The following is a 19,375-nucleotide window of genomic DNA, read 5'->3' as shown; positions in this document are numbered from 1 at the left end:
CTCTGTTCCTGCTGATCCTTCACAGCCCGACTTCCAGACTAGTCCAGGGGATGCATGTTGGTATGTGCCCTTGCCCTTTGATTTACAGACCTGAAGTGGAAAGGGAGGGAGCCAGGTGGATGAACAGGGTAGAAGGAAGAGCCACTGCCAAGACTCTCCAAGGCAGGAGTGTGCCTAGCATGTCTGAATCTGAAATTCAGTGAATATAGGTATTAATAGCAGGAGCGGTGATGGGAGCCCTGAGAGGAAGCCAGAAAAGTCATGTCTATAAGCCTCATGTACCACTGTGAAGACTGGCTTTTATTATGTATGACGTGGCAAACCATTGGAGGATTCTAGGCAATGTGGGGGCCAGATCTCACTTATATTTTCACAGGGTCCCTCTGCTTGTTGTGTTGGGATAGACTTCTGGGAGCTAGGGGCAGGCAAGTATAGAAAAAGCTGAGTTAGGAGGTGGGTATGGACATGTAAAGCCAATAGTCTTCACCAAATTTCTGTTGGTGGTGGGTAAGAAAAATGGAGTCAAGGTTGACAGTGTCAGCTTACTTCTTCACATTGCATGAGCTAGGAGAGTTTTTAAAAACAATTATGGGGTCATCTTCTATATTTTCTTTTATTTTATTAACATATAATGTATTATTTATACATTATATGTTAATGTATAATTAATTAAATATAAATAAATTAATTAAATAAAATTAATTAAATATGTTAATGTATAATATGTTAATGTTAAGGGGTACCCTGTACCCCTTCAGGGTACAGGTCTGTGAATCATCAGTCTTACACAATTTACAGCACTCACCATAGCACATATGCTCCCCAGTGTCCATAACCAGGCCATCCTATCCTTACCCTCAACCCCCGCAGCAAACCTCAGTTTGTTTCCTGAGATTAAGAGTCTCTTGTTTGTTTCCCTCCCCAGTCCCATCTTATTTCATTTTTTCCCTCCATCTCCCCCATGACCCCCATCCCCACCCTGCCTCTCAAATTCCTCATATAAGTGAGATCATATAATTGTCTTTCTCTGATTGACTTATTTCACTTAGCATAATAGCCTCTAGTTCCATCCACATCATTGCAAATGGCAAGATTTCGGGAATTTTTTTTGATGGCTTCATAGTATTCCATTGTATATGTATATATCACATCTTCTTTATCCATTCATCTGTTGATGGGCATCTAGGTTCTTTCCATAGTTTGGCTATTGTGGACATTGCTGCTATAAACATTTGGGTGCACATGCCCCTTCAGATCACTACAATTGTATCTTTAGGGCAAATACCCAGTAGTGCACTTGCTGGATTGTAAGGTAGCTCTGTTTTTAACTTTTTGAGGAACCTCCATACTGTTTTCCAGAGTGGCTGCACCGCTTGCATTCTGACCAACAGTGTAGGAAGGTTCCCCTTTCTCTGCATCCTTGCTAACACCTCTCGTTTCCTGACTAATTTTTGCTATTCTGACTGGTGTGAGGTGATATCGATTTGTATTTCCCTGATGCCAAGTGATGTTGAACACTTTTTCATGTGTCTATTGGCCATCTGGATGTCTTCTTTGCAGAAATGTCTGTTCATGTCTTCTGTCCATTTCTTGATTGGATTATTTGTTCTTAGGGTGTTGAGTTTGATAAATTCTTCATAGATTTTGGATACTAGCCATTTATCTGATATGTCATTTGCAAATATCTTCTCCCATTCTGTTGGTTGTCTTTTGGTTTTGTTCAGTGTTTCCTTTGCTGTGCAAAAGCTTTTGATCTTGGGACGCCTGGGTGGCGCAGTTGGTTGGACGACTGCCTTCGGCTCAGGGCGTGATCCTGGAGTCCCGGGATCGAGTCCCACATCAGGCTCCCAGCTCCATGGGGAGTCCGCTTCGCGGAGTCTGCTTCGCTCTCTGACCTTCTCCTCGCTCATGCTCTGTCTCACTGTCTCTCTCTCTCAAATAAATAAATAAAAAATCTTTAAAAAAAAAAAAAAAAAAGCTTTTGATCTTGATGAAGTCCCAGGAGTTCATTTTTGCCCTTGCTTCCCTTGCCTTTGGCGATGTTTCTAGGAAGAAGTTGCTGCAGCTGAGGTCAAAGAGGTTGCTGCCAGTGTTCTCCTCCAGGATTTTAATGGATTCCTGTCTCACACTGAGGTCTTTCATCCATGTAGAGTCTATTTTTGTGTGTGGTGTAAGGAAATGGTCCAGTTTCATTCGTCTGCATGTGACTGTTCAATTTTCCCAACACCATTTGTTGAATAGACTGTCTTTTTTTCATTGAATATTCTTTCCTGCTCTGTTGAAGATTAGTTGTTCATAGAGTTGAGTGTCCATTTCTGGGTTCTCTATTGTGTTCCATTGATCTCTGTACCTGTTTTTGTGCCAGTACCATACTGTCTTGATGATTACAGCTTTGTAGTAGAGCTTGAAGTCTGGAATTGTCATGTCACCAACTTTGGTTTTCTTTTTCAACATTCTGGCTATTCAGGGTCTTTTCTGATTCCATATAAATTTTAGGATTATTTGTTCCATTTCTTTGAAAAAAGTTGATGGTATGTTGATAGGGATTGCATTAAACATCTAGATTGCTCTAGGCAGCATAGACATTTTCAAAATATTTGTTCTTCCAATCCATGAGCATGGAACATTTTTCCATTTCTTTGTGTCTTCCTCAATTTCTTTCATGAGTACTCTCTAGTTTTCTGAGTACAGATTCTTTGCCTCTTTGGTTAGATTTATTCCTAGGTATCTTATGGTTTTGGATGCAATTGTAAATGGGATTGACTCCTTCATTTCTCTTTCCTCTGCTTTGTAGTTGGTATATAGAATTGCAACTGATTTCTGTCCATTGATTTTCTATCCTGATATTTTACTGAATTCCTATATGAGTTCTAGCAGTTTTGGAGTGGAGTGTTTTAGGTTTTCCACATAAGGTATCATATCATCTGCAAAGAGTGAGAGTTTGACTTCTTCTTTGCCAGTTCATATGCCTTTTATTTTTGTTGTTGTTGTTGTTGTCTGATTGCTAAAGCTAGGACTTCTAGTATTATGTTAAATAATGGTGGTGATAGTTGACAGCCCTGCCATGTTCCTTACCTTAGGGGAAAAGCTCTCAGTTTTTCCCCATTGAGAATGATATTCACTATGGGTTTTCATAGATGACTTTCATGGCATGTACCCTCTATGCATACACTGTGAAGAGTTTTGATCAAGAAAGGATGTTGTGGGACGCCTGGGTGGCGCAGTTGGTTGGACAACTGCCTCCGGCTCAGGGCGTGATCCTGGAGTCCCGGGATCGAGTCCCACATCAGGCTCCCAGCTCCATGGGGAGTCTGCTTCGCTCTCTGACCTTCTCCTCGCTCATTCTCTCTCTCACTGTCTCTCTCTCTCAAATAAATGAAATAAAATCTAAAAAAAAAAAAAAAAAGAAAGAATGTTGTACTTTGTCAAATGCTTTTTCACCATCTATTGTTGGTATTGTTGTTCTGTCTTTTAGTAATGTATTGTATCCCATTGATTGATTTGCAGATGTTGAACCAGCTATGCAGCCCAGGAATAAATCCCACTTGGCCATAGTGAATAATTCTTTTAATGTACTGTTGGATCCTCTTGGCTTGTATTTTGGTGAGAATTTTTGCACCCATATCCATCAAAGATATTGGCCTACAGACCAGTATGTCTGGTTTTGGGATCAAGGTAATGCTGGCCTCATAAAATAAGTTTGGAAGTTTTCCTTCCATTTCTCTTTTTTGTAACAGGTTCTGGAGAATAGGTGTTAATTCTTCTTTAAATGTTTGATAGAACTCTCCTGGGAAGCTGTCTGGTCCTGGACTGTTGTTTGTTGGGAGATTTTTTGAAGACTGCTTCAATCTCCTTACTGGTTATGCGTCTGTTCAGGTTTTCTATTTATTCCTATTTCAGTTTTGGTAGTTTTTGGTAGTTTTTTTAGTCTTTAGGAATGCATCCATTTCTGCCAGATTGTCAAATGGGCTGGTGAATAGTTGCTCATAATATGTTCTTATAATTGTTTGTATTTCTTTGGTGTTGGTTGTGATCTCTCCTCTTTCATTCATGATTTTATTAATTTGGGTCATTTCTTTTTTCTTTTTGATAAGTCTGGCCAGGGGTTTATCAGTCTTATTAATTCTTTCAAAGAACCAGCTCCAAGTTTTTTTGATTTGTTCTACTGTTCTTTTGGTTTTTATTTCACTGATTTCTGCTCTGATCTTTATGGTTTCTCCTGCTGGGTTTAGGCTTTCTTTGCTGTTCTTTCTCTAACTCCTTTAGTGTAGGGTGAGATTGTGTACTTGAGTCCTTTCTTGTTTCTTGAGAAAGGCTTGTATTGCTATATACTTTCCTCTCAGGACTGCCTTTGCTGTGTCCCAAAGATTTTCAGCAGTTGTGTTTTCATTTTTGTTCCATGAATTTTTTTAAAAAAATTCTTCTTTAATTTCCTGGTTGACCCATTCATTCTTTAGTAAGATGCTCTTTAGCTTCCATGTATTTGAGTTCTTTCCAATGTTTTCAAATGCTTTCAAAGCATTGTGGTCTAAAATTATGAGGGGAATGATCCCATTCTTTTGGTACCAGCTGAGACCTGATTTGTGACACAGGATGTGATCTATTCTGGAGAATGTTCTATGTGTAGTAGGGAAGAATGTGTATTCTGTTGCTTTGGGATGGGATATTCTGAATACGTCTGTGATGTCCATCCGGTCCAGTGTCATTGAAAGCCTTTATTTCCTTGTTGATCTTTTGCTTAGATGATCTGTTAATTTCAGTGAGGGGGCTTTTGAAGTCCTCACTATTATTGTATTATTATCAATGTGTTTCTTTGATTTTGTTATTAATTGGTTTATATAGTTGTGTGCTCCCATGTTAGGGGCATAGATACTTAAAATCGTTAGATTTTCTTGTTAGACCCTTTAAGTATGATATAGTGTCCTTCCTCATCTCTTATTATAGTTTTTGGCTTAAAATCTAATTTATCTGATATAAGGATTGCCACCCCAGCTTTCTTTGGATGTCCATTAGCATGATAAATTTTTTCCACCCCGTCACTTTAAATCTGGAGGTGTCTTTGGGTCTAAAATGAGTTTCTTGCAGACAACAAGATTTTGTTTGTTTGTTTGCTTTGTTTTTTTATCCACTCTGATATCCTGTGTCATAAGTGAGGCATTTAGCCCATTTCATTAAGGGTAGTGATTGAAAGATATGAATTTAGTGCCGTTGTGTTGCCTGTAACATGACTGTTACTGAATATTGTCTCTTTTCCTTTCTGGTCTGTGTTACTCTTAGTCTCTCTCTTTGCTTAGAGAACCACTTTCAATATTTCTTGTAGGGCTGGTTTGGTGTTTGCAAGTTCTTTTAGTTTTTGTTTGTCCTGGAAGCTTTTTATCTCTTCTTCTATTTTCAATGACAGCCTAGCTGGATATAGTATTCTTGGCTGCATGTTTTTCTCATTTCGTGCTCTGAATCTATCATCCTAGTCCTTTCTGGCCTTTGAGGTCTCTGTGGATAGGTCTGTTGCCAATCTAATATTTCTACCATTGTAGGTTACAGACCTCTTGTCCTGAGCCGCTTTCAGGATTTTCTCTTTGTCTCTAGACTTGTAAGTTTTACTATTAGATGCAAGGTATTGACCTATTTTTATTGATTTTGAAGGAGGCTCTCTGTGCCTCTTGGATTTTTTTTTTTTTAAAGATTTTATTTATTTGAGAGAGAGAGTGTGAGAGAGAGCATGAGCGAGGAGAAGGTCAGAGAGCGAAGCAGACTCCCCATGGAGCTGGGAGCCTGATGTGGGACTCGATCCCGGGACTCCAGGATCACGCCCTGAGCCGAAGGCAGTCGTCCAACCAACTGCGCCACCCAGGCGTCCCGCCTCTTGGATTTTGATGCTTGTTCCCTTCCCCAAATTAGGGAATTTGGGGAACTAGGGTCCTTCCTTCCCAAATTAGGGAAATTCTCTGCTATAATTTGTTCCAATATACCTTCTGCCCCCCCCTTTTCTTCTCCTAGGATCCCAGTTATTCTATTATTGTTTCATCTTATCATATCACTTATCCCTTTAATTCTCCCCTAGCGGTCCAGTAGTTGTTTCTCTCTTTTTCTCAGCTTCTTTATTCTCCATTATTTGGTCTTCTATATCACTAATTCTGTCTTCTGCCTCTTTTATCCTAGCAGTAAGAACCTCCATTTTTTATTGGACCTCTTTAATAGCTTTTTTGATTTCAACTTGGTTAGATTTTCATTCTTTTATTTCTCCACAAAGGGATTTTATTTATCCACAAGGGGATTCTCTAGTATCTTCTATGCTCTTTTCAAGTCCAGCTATCATCTTTATAATTGTCATTCTGAACTCTAGATCTGACATCTTACTAATGTTTGTAATGATTAGGTCCCCAGCAGTCGCTACTGCCTCTTGTTCTTTTTTTTTTTTTTTTAAGGTGAGTTTTTCTGCCTTGTCATCTTGTCCAGAGAGAATAGATGAATGAGAGAACAAAATGCTAAAAGGATAACAACAACCCCAGAAAAATATAGACTAACCAAATCAGAAGAGACCCAAAACCCAGGGTAAAAGAAAGGAAAAAAGAAATATGATTAGGCTAGTGAATAGAACAGAGTAATGATTTTGGGTGTATTTTGGTCTGTTAGAAGAAACTGCATCCCAAAATTTAAAAAAAAATCTATCTATCTATTGATGGGTAAACACAATAAAGGGATCGAATATAACTATAAAGATGAACATTTAAAAAGATTTTTAAAAAGGTATTGACAAGATAAGCAGTTGATTGGAAAAAAAAAAGGAGAGAATGTGATCAGGGTAAAGACTAGAAGAAAGCCATATGCTAGATTTAGGGTATATTTTGGTCTGTTAGAAGAAACTGTATCCCAAAATTTAAAAGAAAGAAAAACTTATATATATACAAATAATAATGTTAAATAAAATGAAGGGATAGAATAGGACTATAAAAATGAAAACTAAAAAAGATTTTTTAAAAAGTATTGGTAAGATAAAATAGTTAAGATAGGTTAAAATAGGAAAGAGGAAACATCCAAAAAATAGGGAAAAATACAAAAACTTTAAAACTTTAAAAATTTAACTTTGAAAGACTAAGGAATCATGGGAAAAAAGCCATGCATTCTGTGTGCTGTGTTTTCCTAGCACAGGTGTTTTGCAGTTCTCATTCATTAGTGAACTTGGTCTTGGCTGGATGTTCTTGCTGATCTTCTGGGGGAGGGGCCTGTTGCAGTGATTCTCAAGTGTCTTTGCCCAAGGGCAAATGTCTTTGCACCATCCTTATCAGGGGCCAGGCTAAATAATCTGCTCAGTTCCCTCTTGGGAACTTTTTTCCCTGAACGCTTTCCATACAGCTTTGGAGGATGGGAATGAAAATGGTGGCCTCCCAATCTCCAATCCCAGAGGTGCTGAGAGCCCAGGGCCCTACTCCTCAGTGCGCCCTCAGAGAAAAGCAGTCAGTCCTCCTATCTCCCTGGTCTCTGCCCATGCTCCTTGCGGTTGACTGAGCATTTCTATCTTTGGCACGGGGCCCCGTTTGGAGTCTCCAAACCCAGCATATTCCTGCAGCGCTCTCCCATGCAGCTCCTCCCAAAGGAGGAAGGAGGGGTCTCCTGGGATCTGCTACTTATGGGGTCCTTCCTTGAAGAGCAGTGGCCCGACTGTGCCTCAGATCACAGTTTAATGTAATATTGAGCTGAGTGCCCCCTCCTTGGCCCCATCTCTGCAGCAGCTTACCTGCCCTGGTACCTGGGGGTTCTGCCACACTTAGGCACCCCTGGTCTTTTTTGTGACCCCAAGGGACCCGAGACCACACTGTCCCCCGCACCCCCACCTTGCTTAGCCTTGGAGCAACATCCCTTATTGGAGCAGACTTCTTAAAGTTCTGATTTTGTTCTCTGCTGCTCTACTGCTTGCTGGCAGCAGGCTCCTTTCCCCCATCTATCTTCCTGTATATTGCCTCAGATTCACTTCTCTGCATGTCCTACCTTCTGGAAAGTGGTCGCTTTTCTGTTCCTAGAATTGCTGCTCTGCTTCTGTTTGATCTCCTGTTGAGTTTGTAGGTATTCATAATTTTTTGGTAACTATCTGCCTGAACTCTTGGGACCCAATGATCTTTGGGTCTCCTACTCCTCTATCATATACTACTCTCCTCCTCCCCTGTATTTTAAAGAAAATATTGAGAGCTCTCAATATTGAGAGCTTTTCCATGTCAGCATACTGGGAGCCATTTCCAAATTCATAACTTTAGAAACATATTCTTCTTTTTTGTTGTTTTTTAAAAGATTTTATTTATTTGAGAGAGTGAGAGAGAGCATAAAAGGGGAGAAGGTCAGAGGAAGAAGCAGACTCCCCATGGAGCTGGGAGCCTGACACAGGACTCGATCTGGGGACTCTGGGCTCATGACCTGAGCTGAAGGCAGTTGCTTAACCAACTGAGCCACCCAGGCACTCAGAAACATATTATTCTTAATTATTGAGCAGTATCCATTAGGTAGCCATCCCATGAGTGATTTAACAAATCCACTATTGATAGGCATTATATTTTTCAGTTTTTTTTCTGAAATGGTGAATTCTGGTAAAAATTGACTGATCTGATAACCTTTGGTGGTAGATAATTATCAGGTGAATCTGCACTTCTTTTTTTACAGCTAGGTAGTCTATTTTAAACTGCCTAAATATTTATTTTCAAAATCTACTTTTTCTGATCATCAGAGTAATATGTCTTTATTTAAAAAGATATATGTTACAGGATTTTGAATGAGACTTTTCTTTTTGTTACCAAGTTTCAACCAAGGTTCCTAAGATTGAGAACAATAGATGATAGCCCAAAGGTTCAAAGAATGCTAAGAGTAAGAAAATTTTTTGTGACCCTTAGTTTAGCACCCACCTTGCAAGGGTGATATCTAAGGGAATATAGTGGAGTGAGCAGATTTTTAAAGCAAGCAAGGTTTTTAAAATTGAAATTCAATTATTTAACTTATAGTGTATTATAGTGTTTCAGGGGTAGAGGTCAGTGATTCATCAGTCTTGTATAATACCCAGTGTTCATTACATTATGTGCCCTCCTTAATGTCTATCACCCAGTTACCCCATCCCCCACCCCCTCCACTCGAGCAACTCTCAGTTTGTTTCCTATGATTAAAAGTCCATTGTGGTTTGTCTGCCTCTCTGATTCTGTCTTGTTTTATTTTTCCCTCCCTATCCCTATGCTCCTCTGTTTTGTTTCTTAAATTCCACATATGAATAAAATCATATGGTCATTGTCTTTCCCTGATTGACTTATTTCACTTAGCATATAACTATCCTCTAGTTCCATCCACATCATTGCAAATGGCAAGATTTCTTTCTTTTTTTTTTTGGATGGCTGAATAATATTCATATATATATATATATCTCACTTTATTCATCTGTTGATGGACATCTGGGCTCTTTCTATAGTTTGGCTATGGTGGACGTTGCTGCTATAAACATTCTGGTGCACGTGTCCCTTTGGATCACTACATTTGTGTCCTGTAGTGCGATTGGTCATAGGGTAGCTCTACTTTCCACTTTTTGAGGAACCTCCATACTGTTTTACAGAGTGGCTACGCCAGCTTGCATTCCTACCTGCAGTGTAAGAGGGTTCCCCTTTCTCCACATCCTCGCCAACATTTGGCATTTTCTGACTTGTTAATTTTGCCATTCTGACTGGTGTGCAGTGGTATCTCATTGGGGTTTTGATTTGTATTTCCCTGAGAAGCAAGAAGCTTAATAGGATTTCTTTTTAGAAGAGAATTTTTGAGTACTATGGGACTGTTCTTTGATGAAGGAAAGCCTAAGCTTGGGGGAGTTTCACAGAATCCCTCTGACAGCTTAGTGTATGTCTCTTAGAGTTTGGGGACTTCAAATGACCTGATTGATGCTATAGGTAAAAGGAGAGTACTATGGTGAGGGGAATGATCTGCTCTCTACCAAATGATGTGGAAGAGGTACATTCATTACTATGGGCCAAGTGGGACCCCAGGAGGGCTTAGACATACAAGGGATCTGACCCAGGCTCAGTGAACCAAGCAGAGACAGATGTTGGGAGGTCAAGATGTCCTTTGGAAGCCAGTGCTGTGCAGAGAGTTCAATGAATCCTGTAGGAGGAAGCAGTACTGTGTGAGGGAACCACTAGGAGATTTCCACCAGAACAGCCAGATAGGAGGAACTTGGGACCCCAGTGAGTATGGAGCTACCTTATTAGTTCTATAGCTTCCACCTGGAATTTTAAATGGCAGAGAAATAAACATCTGTCTTGTTTAATCCATTGTAATTTGGGTTCACTGCTACTTGTAGCTGAAACTAAAACTACCTACCTTATCAATCCTATTCAAATACGTTCAGAGAAAAAGAGAAGAATGCAATGTCACTTTCCTTATGAGACAAAGAGTTGAATAAAGACTCAAGCAAAGACAATTATAGACTAATTTCAATTTTACATGTAAACTTGATGTAAAATTCTGAAAGAAAAGTGAAATAATGCACAGTTCTTTAAAGTGCCATATTAAATGTATACAATTATATAAAATTTTCCTACAATTATGTAGGTAACTTCTGTGCAAGACAGTATGGAGGACCCTCGATAAGTTAAAAATATAAAGTATGTCATCTGCGAAGAGAGAGAGTTTGGCTTCTTCATTGCCAATTTGAATACCTTTTGTTTCTCTTTGTTGTCTGATTGCTGTTGCTAGGACTTCTAATACTATGTTGAATAAGAGTGGTGAGAGTAGGCATCCTTGTGTTCCTGATCTCAAAGGGAGGGTTGTCAGCTTTTTTCCATTAAGGATGATATTTGCTGTGGGTTTTCATAGATAGATTTTATTAAGTTGAGGAATGTTCCCTTTATCCCTATACTTTGAAGCGTTTTAATCAGGAACAATTGCTGTATCTTGTCAAATGCTTTTTCCGCATCAGTTGGGAGGACCATGTGGTTCTACTCTCTTCTCTTAATGATTTGTTCTGTCACATTGACTGATTTGCAAATGTTGAACCATCCTTGCATCCCGGAGATAAATCCCTCCTGGTCATGGTGGATAATCTTTTTTTTTTTTTTTTAAAGACTTTATTTATTTATTTGACAGAGAGAGATCACAAGTAGGCAGAGAGGCAGGCAGAGAGAAAGGTTCCCTGTGGAGCAGAGAGCCCAATGCGGGGCTCGATCCCAGGACTCTGGGATCATGACCTGAGCTGAAGGCAAAGGCTTTAACCCACTGAGCCACCCAGGCGCCCTGGTGGATAATCTTTTTAATGTACTTTTGGATCCTATTAGCTAGGATCTTGTTGAGAATCTTGGCATCCATCTTTATCAGAGATATTGGTCTGAAATTCTCCTTTTTGGTGGGGTCTTTGCTTGGTTTGGGGATCAAGGTAATGCTGGCTTTATAAAAAGAGTCTGGAAGTTTTCCTTCTGCTTCAGTTTTTTGAAACAGCTTCAGGAGAATAGGTGTTAGTTCTTCTTTGAAAGTTTTGGTAGAATTCCCCAGGGAATCTGTCATGTCCTGGGTTCTTGTTTTTTGGGAGGTTTTTGATCACTGCTTCAATATCATTACTACATATTGGTCTATTCAGGTTGTCAGTTTCTTCCTGGTTCAGTTTTGGAAGTTTATAGTTTTCCAGGAATGCATCCATTTCATCTAGGTTGCTTAACTTATTGGCATATAACTGTTGATAATAACTTCTGACGATTGTTTCTATTTCCTTGGTGTTAGTTGTGATCTCTCTCTTTTCATTCATAATTTTATTAATTTGGGTCTTTTCTATCTTCTTTTGGATTAGTTTGGCCAGTGGTTTATGGATCTTATTGATTCTTTCAAAAAGCCAACTTCTAATTTCATTGATGTGTTCTACTGTATCTCTAATTTCTATCTCATTGATCTCTGCTCTAATCTTGATTATTTCCCTTCTTGTGTGTGGAGTTGGCTTAATTTGTTGTTGATTCTCCAGTTCTTTAAGGTGTAAAGACAGCTGGTGTATTCTGGATTTTTCATTTTTTTTTAGGGAGGCTTGGATGGCTATGTATTTCCCCTTTAGGGCCACCTTTGCTGTATCCCATAGGTTTTGGAACAAAGTATCTTCATTCTCATTGGTTTCCATGAATTGTTTAAGTTCTTCTTTGATTTCCTGGTTGATCCAAGCATTCTTTTTTTTTTTTTTTTTTGAAGATTTTATTTATTTATTTGTCAGAGAGAAAGAGAGAGAGAGAGAGAGAACACATAAGCAGGCTGAGTGGCAGGCAGAGGCAGAGAGAGAAGCAGGCTCCCAACTGAGTAAGGAGCCCGATGTGGGACTTGATCCCAGGACCCTGGGATTACGACCTGAGCCGAAGGCAGTGGCTTAACCAACTGAGCCACCCAGGCGTCCCTGATCCAAGCATTCTTAAGCAGGGTGGTCTTTCGCTTCCAGGTGTTTGAATTCCTTCTGAACTTTTTCTCGTGGTTGAGTTCCAGTTTAGAATTACCATACGATCCAGTGATTCCATTACTATTTACCTAAAGCATACAAAAACACTAATTCAAAAGGACACATGCACCCCTATGTTTATTGCAGCATTATTTACAATAGCCAAATTATGGAAGCAGCCCAAGTGTCCCTTGATAAATGAATGGATAAAGAAGATGTGAGATATACACACAATGGAATATTACTCAGCCATAAAAAGGAATAAAATCTTGCCATTTGCAACATGGGTGGGCTTAGAACTTGTAATTTAAGTGAAATAAGTCCGTCAGAGAAAGACAAATACCATATGATTTCATATATGAAATTTAAGAAAAAAAACAAGCCAAGAAAGAAGGGAAAAACAAAAAACCAGACTCAAGAATAGAGAACAAACTATTACCAGAGGGGAGGGGAGTGGGTGCGATGGGTGTGAAATAGGGGAAGGGGTTAAAGAGGACTGAGTCATGTAGAGAATTGTTGAATCACTATGTTGTACTGATTTTTTATTCTGAATTTTAAAATTCTTCTGATGCAATGCCAATGTGGTCGATGTGAAGATTTTGGAGAGCTGAGGGGTGGAGTCCTGGAAGTGTTCTTCAGGGACGTTGGCTGTGGGCAGTAGATCATATGCTGGCCAGTCTTAGCAGAAGCAATCTGTTACAGGGCACTGGATAGCTTATTGAATCTTAGGGATTATTTTATTTGTTGACAGATAGCATTCAGGGCCAGAGTGTTGGTGATGGTCTGTGGCTAAAGTAGGGCAAGAAGCAGTGTTGGCCGGCATGCCAAGGGATTTGGATGGATACAGAGGGAGAATGGGCAGAGGAGCTGAGCAAAGGATGAGGGTGAGGGGGGGTCCCAGCAGCCGAGAGAGGGGGGTTTGAGATGAAGGGAGTGGTCCATTGTGCCAGCAACTTAGAAGCCTAGTACGTGGAAACCCGATGCCGCAGGGCGGTGGGTGGGGCTCTAGGGAGAGCTCCCCGAGGGTCTGGGGAGGGGGTGGCACCAGCAGCAGAGCCAGACCTAGTGGTGTGAAGGTGTGTGAGGGCAGCTGCACACCTGCTCCCATGCCATCTGGCCCCAGCAAAAGCCCTGTGAGGGTTGGTGGGGCAGGCATTAGTTTTCATGTTTCAAAGGGAAGAAACCTGAGGCTCAGAAATGTTAAAAGCCTTGATCTGTGACCAAGCCAGGCCTTGTGGCTCTAAATCCAGTGCTCTCACAGGGTGACCACTGCATCCCACCACGGGCCAGGTGTGGCCCGGCTTTAAAAACTCATCAGGCCGTGACTGGTTAAATTCCTTAACTCTAATTTGCTAGGCAGCAATAAGTGATGGCACCTGAGAGCATGAAGAACGAAGAAGCATTCTCACAAGAGTTTCCCAAAGCTGTTGAGTTTTTAGACAATCATTTGTTTGCTTACTCCGTGCCCTAGATACTCTAGGGAGTGCTGTATGGAGATTATCTGAAGCTCAGCAGCTTCATGGAATAGGGCCAATAGTAGTGCATTATGGGGACAAAGAAACAGGCTCAAGAAGTAAAATAACTTGCCCTAAGTTACACTATGGGAAGTGGTAGAGCTTGGATGTAACACCTGGGGCAGGGACCTAGCCCCTGACCTCCTCTAGTCCACCTTGCTCTGGATCCTAGCCAAAGAGAGCCAACTCTTGCTGTATTACCCACAGTTAAATACTTGGTTTTCCAACTCTCCAAACTGAATTATTTTGACGATCATTCCCAATGGATAGAAGAGAGAATACGGTAAAGATGAGGTGAGCTAAGGATAACAAATTCCAGGTAAGCTTCAACAATGGAAAGTTTCCCATATTGGTCAGAGCTCCAAATGGTGGACAAGAGTCAATCAAAATGCATTTTCAGATTCTCCTGCTTCTAGAATCATCCCCTCCCTCCTTCGCACCAAAATATTATAGAACATTTGAGTATTTGCAGAAGGATTCTGCTATTAATTTTGAAAAGATTTGAGCGTCTACTGTATGCTAGGCCCAGTGCCAGTTAGGGGCTGGGATGGAGTGGTGAGCAGAGTGGACCAGATTCCTGCCCTCAGGAAGCCTCTAGCTGAGACGGTATTTTATTAGAGTTGGTTCTATGGTTACGGGGGTGAGGCCCAGGGACATTGGTCTGTGGGGGTGTGGAAGGTCCTCTGGAGCTTATGAAAGTTCAAACAATGTCCCCAATGCTGCAAAACTGTTGCCCCCTTTTTGTTAACAAACCATGATTTGCTTCATGTATCCAAACCTGAGAGAGGGTGGGTCCCCAGTTCAGGTGAACCCATGGTTGTTTTAAACCTGGCCCTCTCCAATTTATCCTCCATGGTATCACCTGGGGGACCTGTTAAAAACAGAGTGTCAGACCCCAGCCCCAGATTCAATGAGTCAGGCCTGAGAAGTGGTATTTTTAACAAGTCCCGGGTCCTGGTGCTGCTGGCCAGGGGACTCCACCTTGCAAAACACAGATCCACACTAATCAGGGTGATCTCTTCTTCCTTCCTAGTTCCTGGCTTCATCACGAGCATGGGATACACTTCTGGCCAATGAATTGTAAAGGGATGTTTGTTGGGGGAAAGGCTTTCTGGCTGTCAAATGGGACACATAGGATCCACAGTTAGAGAAAGACCTGGTGCTGCTTGATCTTGCGGCTGCCTGCTGGTAGGCGTGTCCACCAGAGCTTGAGGGTTGAAATGCCACTAAACCGAGCACGGTGCAGTAGAGGACAGATAGCACCAGCCTTGAAGATGCCTTACATTTGGATGCTTGTTGAGACCATTACTGTCCATACTGTTCAAGCCCTGTGCATCCGAGCTTTAGGTTATGTGTGGCAGACACTTTACTGACTGGTGAACTGAGTACTTCTTATGGGTTAGTGACGTTCTCCTTATTATCAGAAGGAAGTCATCCACGCCCAAGAAGCGGTCCCTACGCGCTATTGGTAGTAGGTTGATCTTGCCATGACTGTTCCTGAGGTGAGGCAAGGAGGGCAATCAGTTTGATTGATCCCAGAGTCACGAACTCATTGGCCCATAAAGACCTCATGGGTTTTAGCAGTGACCCCTCAGAAAGTAACCCCCCCCTTCTCCCAAACATGTACACACACACGCAGAGGCATGAGTACACCTGCTTTTTTTTTGATTTGGTCTCTGGCCCCGAATTCTTGACTTGATGAGGTCTGTTTTCATCTCGCCACAGGTCTTCTGTGCATGGACTTTGGGGTCTTAATGTCTTTCCTTGATGGGCTCTTTGGCCTACACCTCTGATTCTTGCAGCCCTCTGTCACCCCTGACAGGGATGTCTGGCTTTATCCCATGCCTCGTATCCTCCAACCCTGCCAATTAATGGACCAATGTGGGCTTGCCTCACCTGACAGGGGATTGGTTTTGGAAGGGTGGTCCTGTGTATGTAGGACAATTAACAATTTGTACATTGCTGTACAGCTTATACTGAGGCTTCTGTTTTCACATTTGAGATCTTGATGGATCTTTAGAAGCACTCTGATAGGGAGGGGAAAGCAGATATGCTCATTTTCAGGTTAGGGAACTAGAACCAAACCAAGATTATACCCATTTTACAGATTAGGACATAGAAAAAGCCAGGTTTGGTTAACTGGAGTGACCAAAAATCTGTTTCAGTCATACTCTGTTCTCTTTATGAAGATTTTGAAGTGTACAGTTGTTCGGGAAAGTATGTCAAGGTAGTAATTTTTTGGCAGCAATGAAAAATGTGCTCCTGTAGATGATTTACCATAGATATGAGGTGCACAAGCCTACAGAAAGAGAGCATCATCGCTTTTTCTGATGACAGGTTTTATCTTCATTCTTCACCCCCATTCACTCCTTAAGGCTCAGCAAGCTGCCTTTCACCGCATCATCCCATTGAAAAGCTCCTGTTAAGTTATGAGGGACTCCTAGGTTGCCATATCCAAAAGGGACTCATCACCTCTCACCTTGCAACAGCATATGACCCAGCGTCCCCTCCATCCCTGAAGTTCTGTCCTCGCTGTGTTCATCTTACACTCCATACTTTCTCCCTCTTTGACCTTTCCTGACCTTCCTTGCAAGGCTCTCTAACTTTTCCTGTTCCCCAGACTTTGTTCTTACCCAGGGTCCTACTATTGGTCCTTTCTACTTCACCTGTCCATATAGTCTGACCGTGTCATACCTACCAGCATATCCCTCTTTCTTGAGCTCCAAAACCACCTGTCCAACTGCCTACTAGACATTTCCATGTGGGTGAACTATTAGCACCATAATGCTTCCTGCAAACCCCACCCATGATTTTCCCCTGCTGAACCTACTCCCCTCCCCATATTCTCTTATCTTCTTAAATATTTGCTTAGTTGCAAGAAACAGGGAGGCATCATTTGTGACTCTACTTCAATTCTGGCATCAAATCAGTAAGTCCTAACAACCTCTTAAATCTCTCTCATATCCATGACTCTTCTCCATCCCTCCTCTGGGGAGCCAAGTTCATGTGGGCATTGCCTCTAACAGTTTCCCGATTCTTTCTATGGTGCCAGTCTTCAGTCTTCTGGTCTACCCTCCCTGTGTCACCAGACAGACCTTCCTGAGTTTGACTTGTGCTTGGTTTGCAAGGTTCTTTATTTCCTGGCACATTCCTGCTTCTTTAATCTCACTTCCCCTCCTCTTCCCTTATACTTCACATTCTAGTTAAACACAGCTCTGTGGTTCTCCAAGTTTCCCACGTGTTTATGGTTGGCACCTGCTCTGTCCTCTGCTCAGGGAAGCCAGGGAAGGTCTTGGCAGGGAGGTGAACATGGAGTTGAGACTTGCAGCCTGTGCAGGAAGGTGTGTGACCAGCACGTGGGATCCAGGGCTCCCGGTCTTAGGGAATGTGTACTTCAGTGGGAGACAGATGAACCCACAGTCACAGCACTTTGGGATAAGTGCTGGGTGAGGTCCCTGAGTATGATACCATCTTTTCAACTAAACTTCGAAAAGAAAAATGACTGTGGCTCATTTACGTTTACAAAGAAAGCTAAGGCCTCCAAAGCACGAGGTTGAACGTGGTGCCTCCCATGTAACCAAGTAAATCTAAGTGGGACAAAGACATGGATTAGGACATTATGCAACAGAGCTGAAGACAAGGAAGAGAGGCTTTCTGAATGGCACTCATGAGACTCTCTTTATTGGAATGCATCAGGACAGACCTCATTTGCTCCCTTCTCTTTCTCTTTCCTGAATGTTGGCGCTCCCCAGAACTCTGAACCAGAACTCTCACCTATTTCTCTGTTCTGTGTCCTTACATTCAACCCCATGGTTTTTCCCTCCCAGAGCCCTATCTCTAGCCGTGGTCGGCCAGTGCAATTGCTCATGAAACATTTGTGCTTAGAAGTTTCACAGCGACCTCTGTTTCACCATGTCCAAAATGGACCTCACCATCTTCCCTCCTTTTCCCACCCCTCCTCTAGACCACCAAGTCCTCTTTCTCTCTTCTTTTCAGTAAATATTATGCAGGTGTCAAATTAAGCCACCGGGGAATCATCCTTGATTCTTTAATCCAATCTATAACCAAACTTTTTCAATTCTGCCTCCTTACTATGACTCCATTCTAGCTGACTTTGCCTTGCTACCCCCGATGCAGGCTACATCACCGCAGTCCTTTATGACAAGGAGAACATCTCACTGCCTCTACCCTTACTACCTGCATCTGCTCAAATGTTCTCCATGGATCCACAACCAAGTAAGTGATCTTTTAAAATTGTAAACTAGATTGTGTCATCTGTCCCAAAAACCCATTAAGGGTAGTGCAACGTGGTACCCTGGATGGTATCCCAGGACAGAAGAGGATATTGGTAGAAAACCCATAAAATCTGAATGACTTCTGGAATTTAGTTAATAGTAATGTGCCAGCCAGTATTGCTTTCTTAGTTTCGATAAATGTACCACAGTTATATAAGATGTTACCATTAGTGGAGGATGGGTGAGGAGGACACACGAACTCTTTTTAGTAACTTTGTAACTTTTCTGTAAATGTAAAACCATTCCAAAATTTAGTTTATTAAAAAAAATATAGGGGCACTTGGGTGGCTCAGTTGGTTAAGTGTCTGACTCTTGATTTTGGGTTCAGATCATGATCTCAGGGTCATGGGATTGAGCCCCTTGTTGGGCTCTGCACTCAGCAGGGAGTATGTTTGAGATTCTTCCGGTACCATCCCCCCCACCCCCGCCAGGTGCTCTTTCTTTCTCTCTCAAATAAGTAAATAAATCTTAAAAATTAGCAACACTCATTTCCCTGATGCTAGAGTCTAAAACCCTCAACACAAAGAGTTCCTCTCTCTAGTCAGTCTAAATTGAGTTCTTCCAGTGAGATAAGTCTCTTCTTGGCTTCCAAGTATTCGCAGTGTTTGGCCCCTTAATAAATGCCTGATAAATATTGGTTGAAAATCAATGAACATTACATTTTTAAAATCAAAAGTTTAATTATAAATTTGGGATTGATAGATCTTGGGAAATTCATAAGCTGAGTTTGGTTTTCAGTAGGAAGCAGGACACTCCAGACAACCCGTGAGCTGTTTGTGATATGCGGCTCTCCTATGCTCTTACCTTCCTCCCTCTGCCCTTCCAGCCTGCTGTCCTCGAAATTCAGCAGCAGCCCCCTCCCAGCTGTGGAGACCAGGTGCCCATTTATGTTAATAGGAGAAAGAAAAGTCTTTTCCTCCCATCCTTAGGACTGTCTTCTCCCACCCACTCTGCTCCTGTGGGCCTTCCACAACCCACTTGGAGACAATTTAACAGTGCGTTTCTGGAAACAATGCTGCCTCCTTTCAGGTCTTGACTACTAGTGTTATTCCAATGGTAGGAATTTCAACCCAGGTAAGAGGAGCCATGTCAGGCTGCCAGATGATGGGGGAGATAGGCCTGGGTGAGCAGGTTTCAGACTAAAG

At 41.7% G+C, this 19,375-nt stretch overlaps 1 long non-coding RNA gene across 1 annotated transcript in view; it reads left to right on the top strand.

Annotated features, from left to right (window-relative positions):
- LOC122904945 overlaps positions 1-18,166 on the top strand; it is a 30,515-nt gene extending 12,349 nt beyond the window's left edge. Inside the window, exon 3 of the long non-coding RNA XR_006384286.1 lies at positions 18,073-18,166. This is a non-coding gene — a long non-coding RNA (uncharacterized LOC122904945). The remainder of the gene's footprint in view (positions 1-18,072) is intronic.
- Positions 18,167-19,375: the final 1,209 nt, after the last annotated feature.

Source organism: Neovison vison, chromosome 4 (genome assembly GCF_020171115.1).
Source record: "Neovison vison isolate M4711 chromosome 4, ASM_NN_V1, whole genome shotgun sequence".
NCBI lineage: Eukaryota > Metazoa > Chordata > Mammalia > Carnivora > Mustelidae > Neogale > Neogale vison.
The sequence above is the reverse complement of the archived record's forward strand: the minus strand, read 5'-3'. Positions and strand labels throughout refer to the sequence as shown.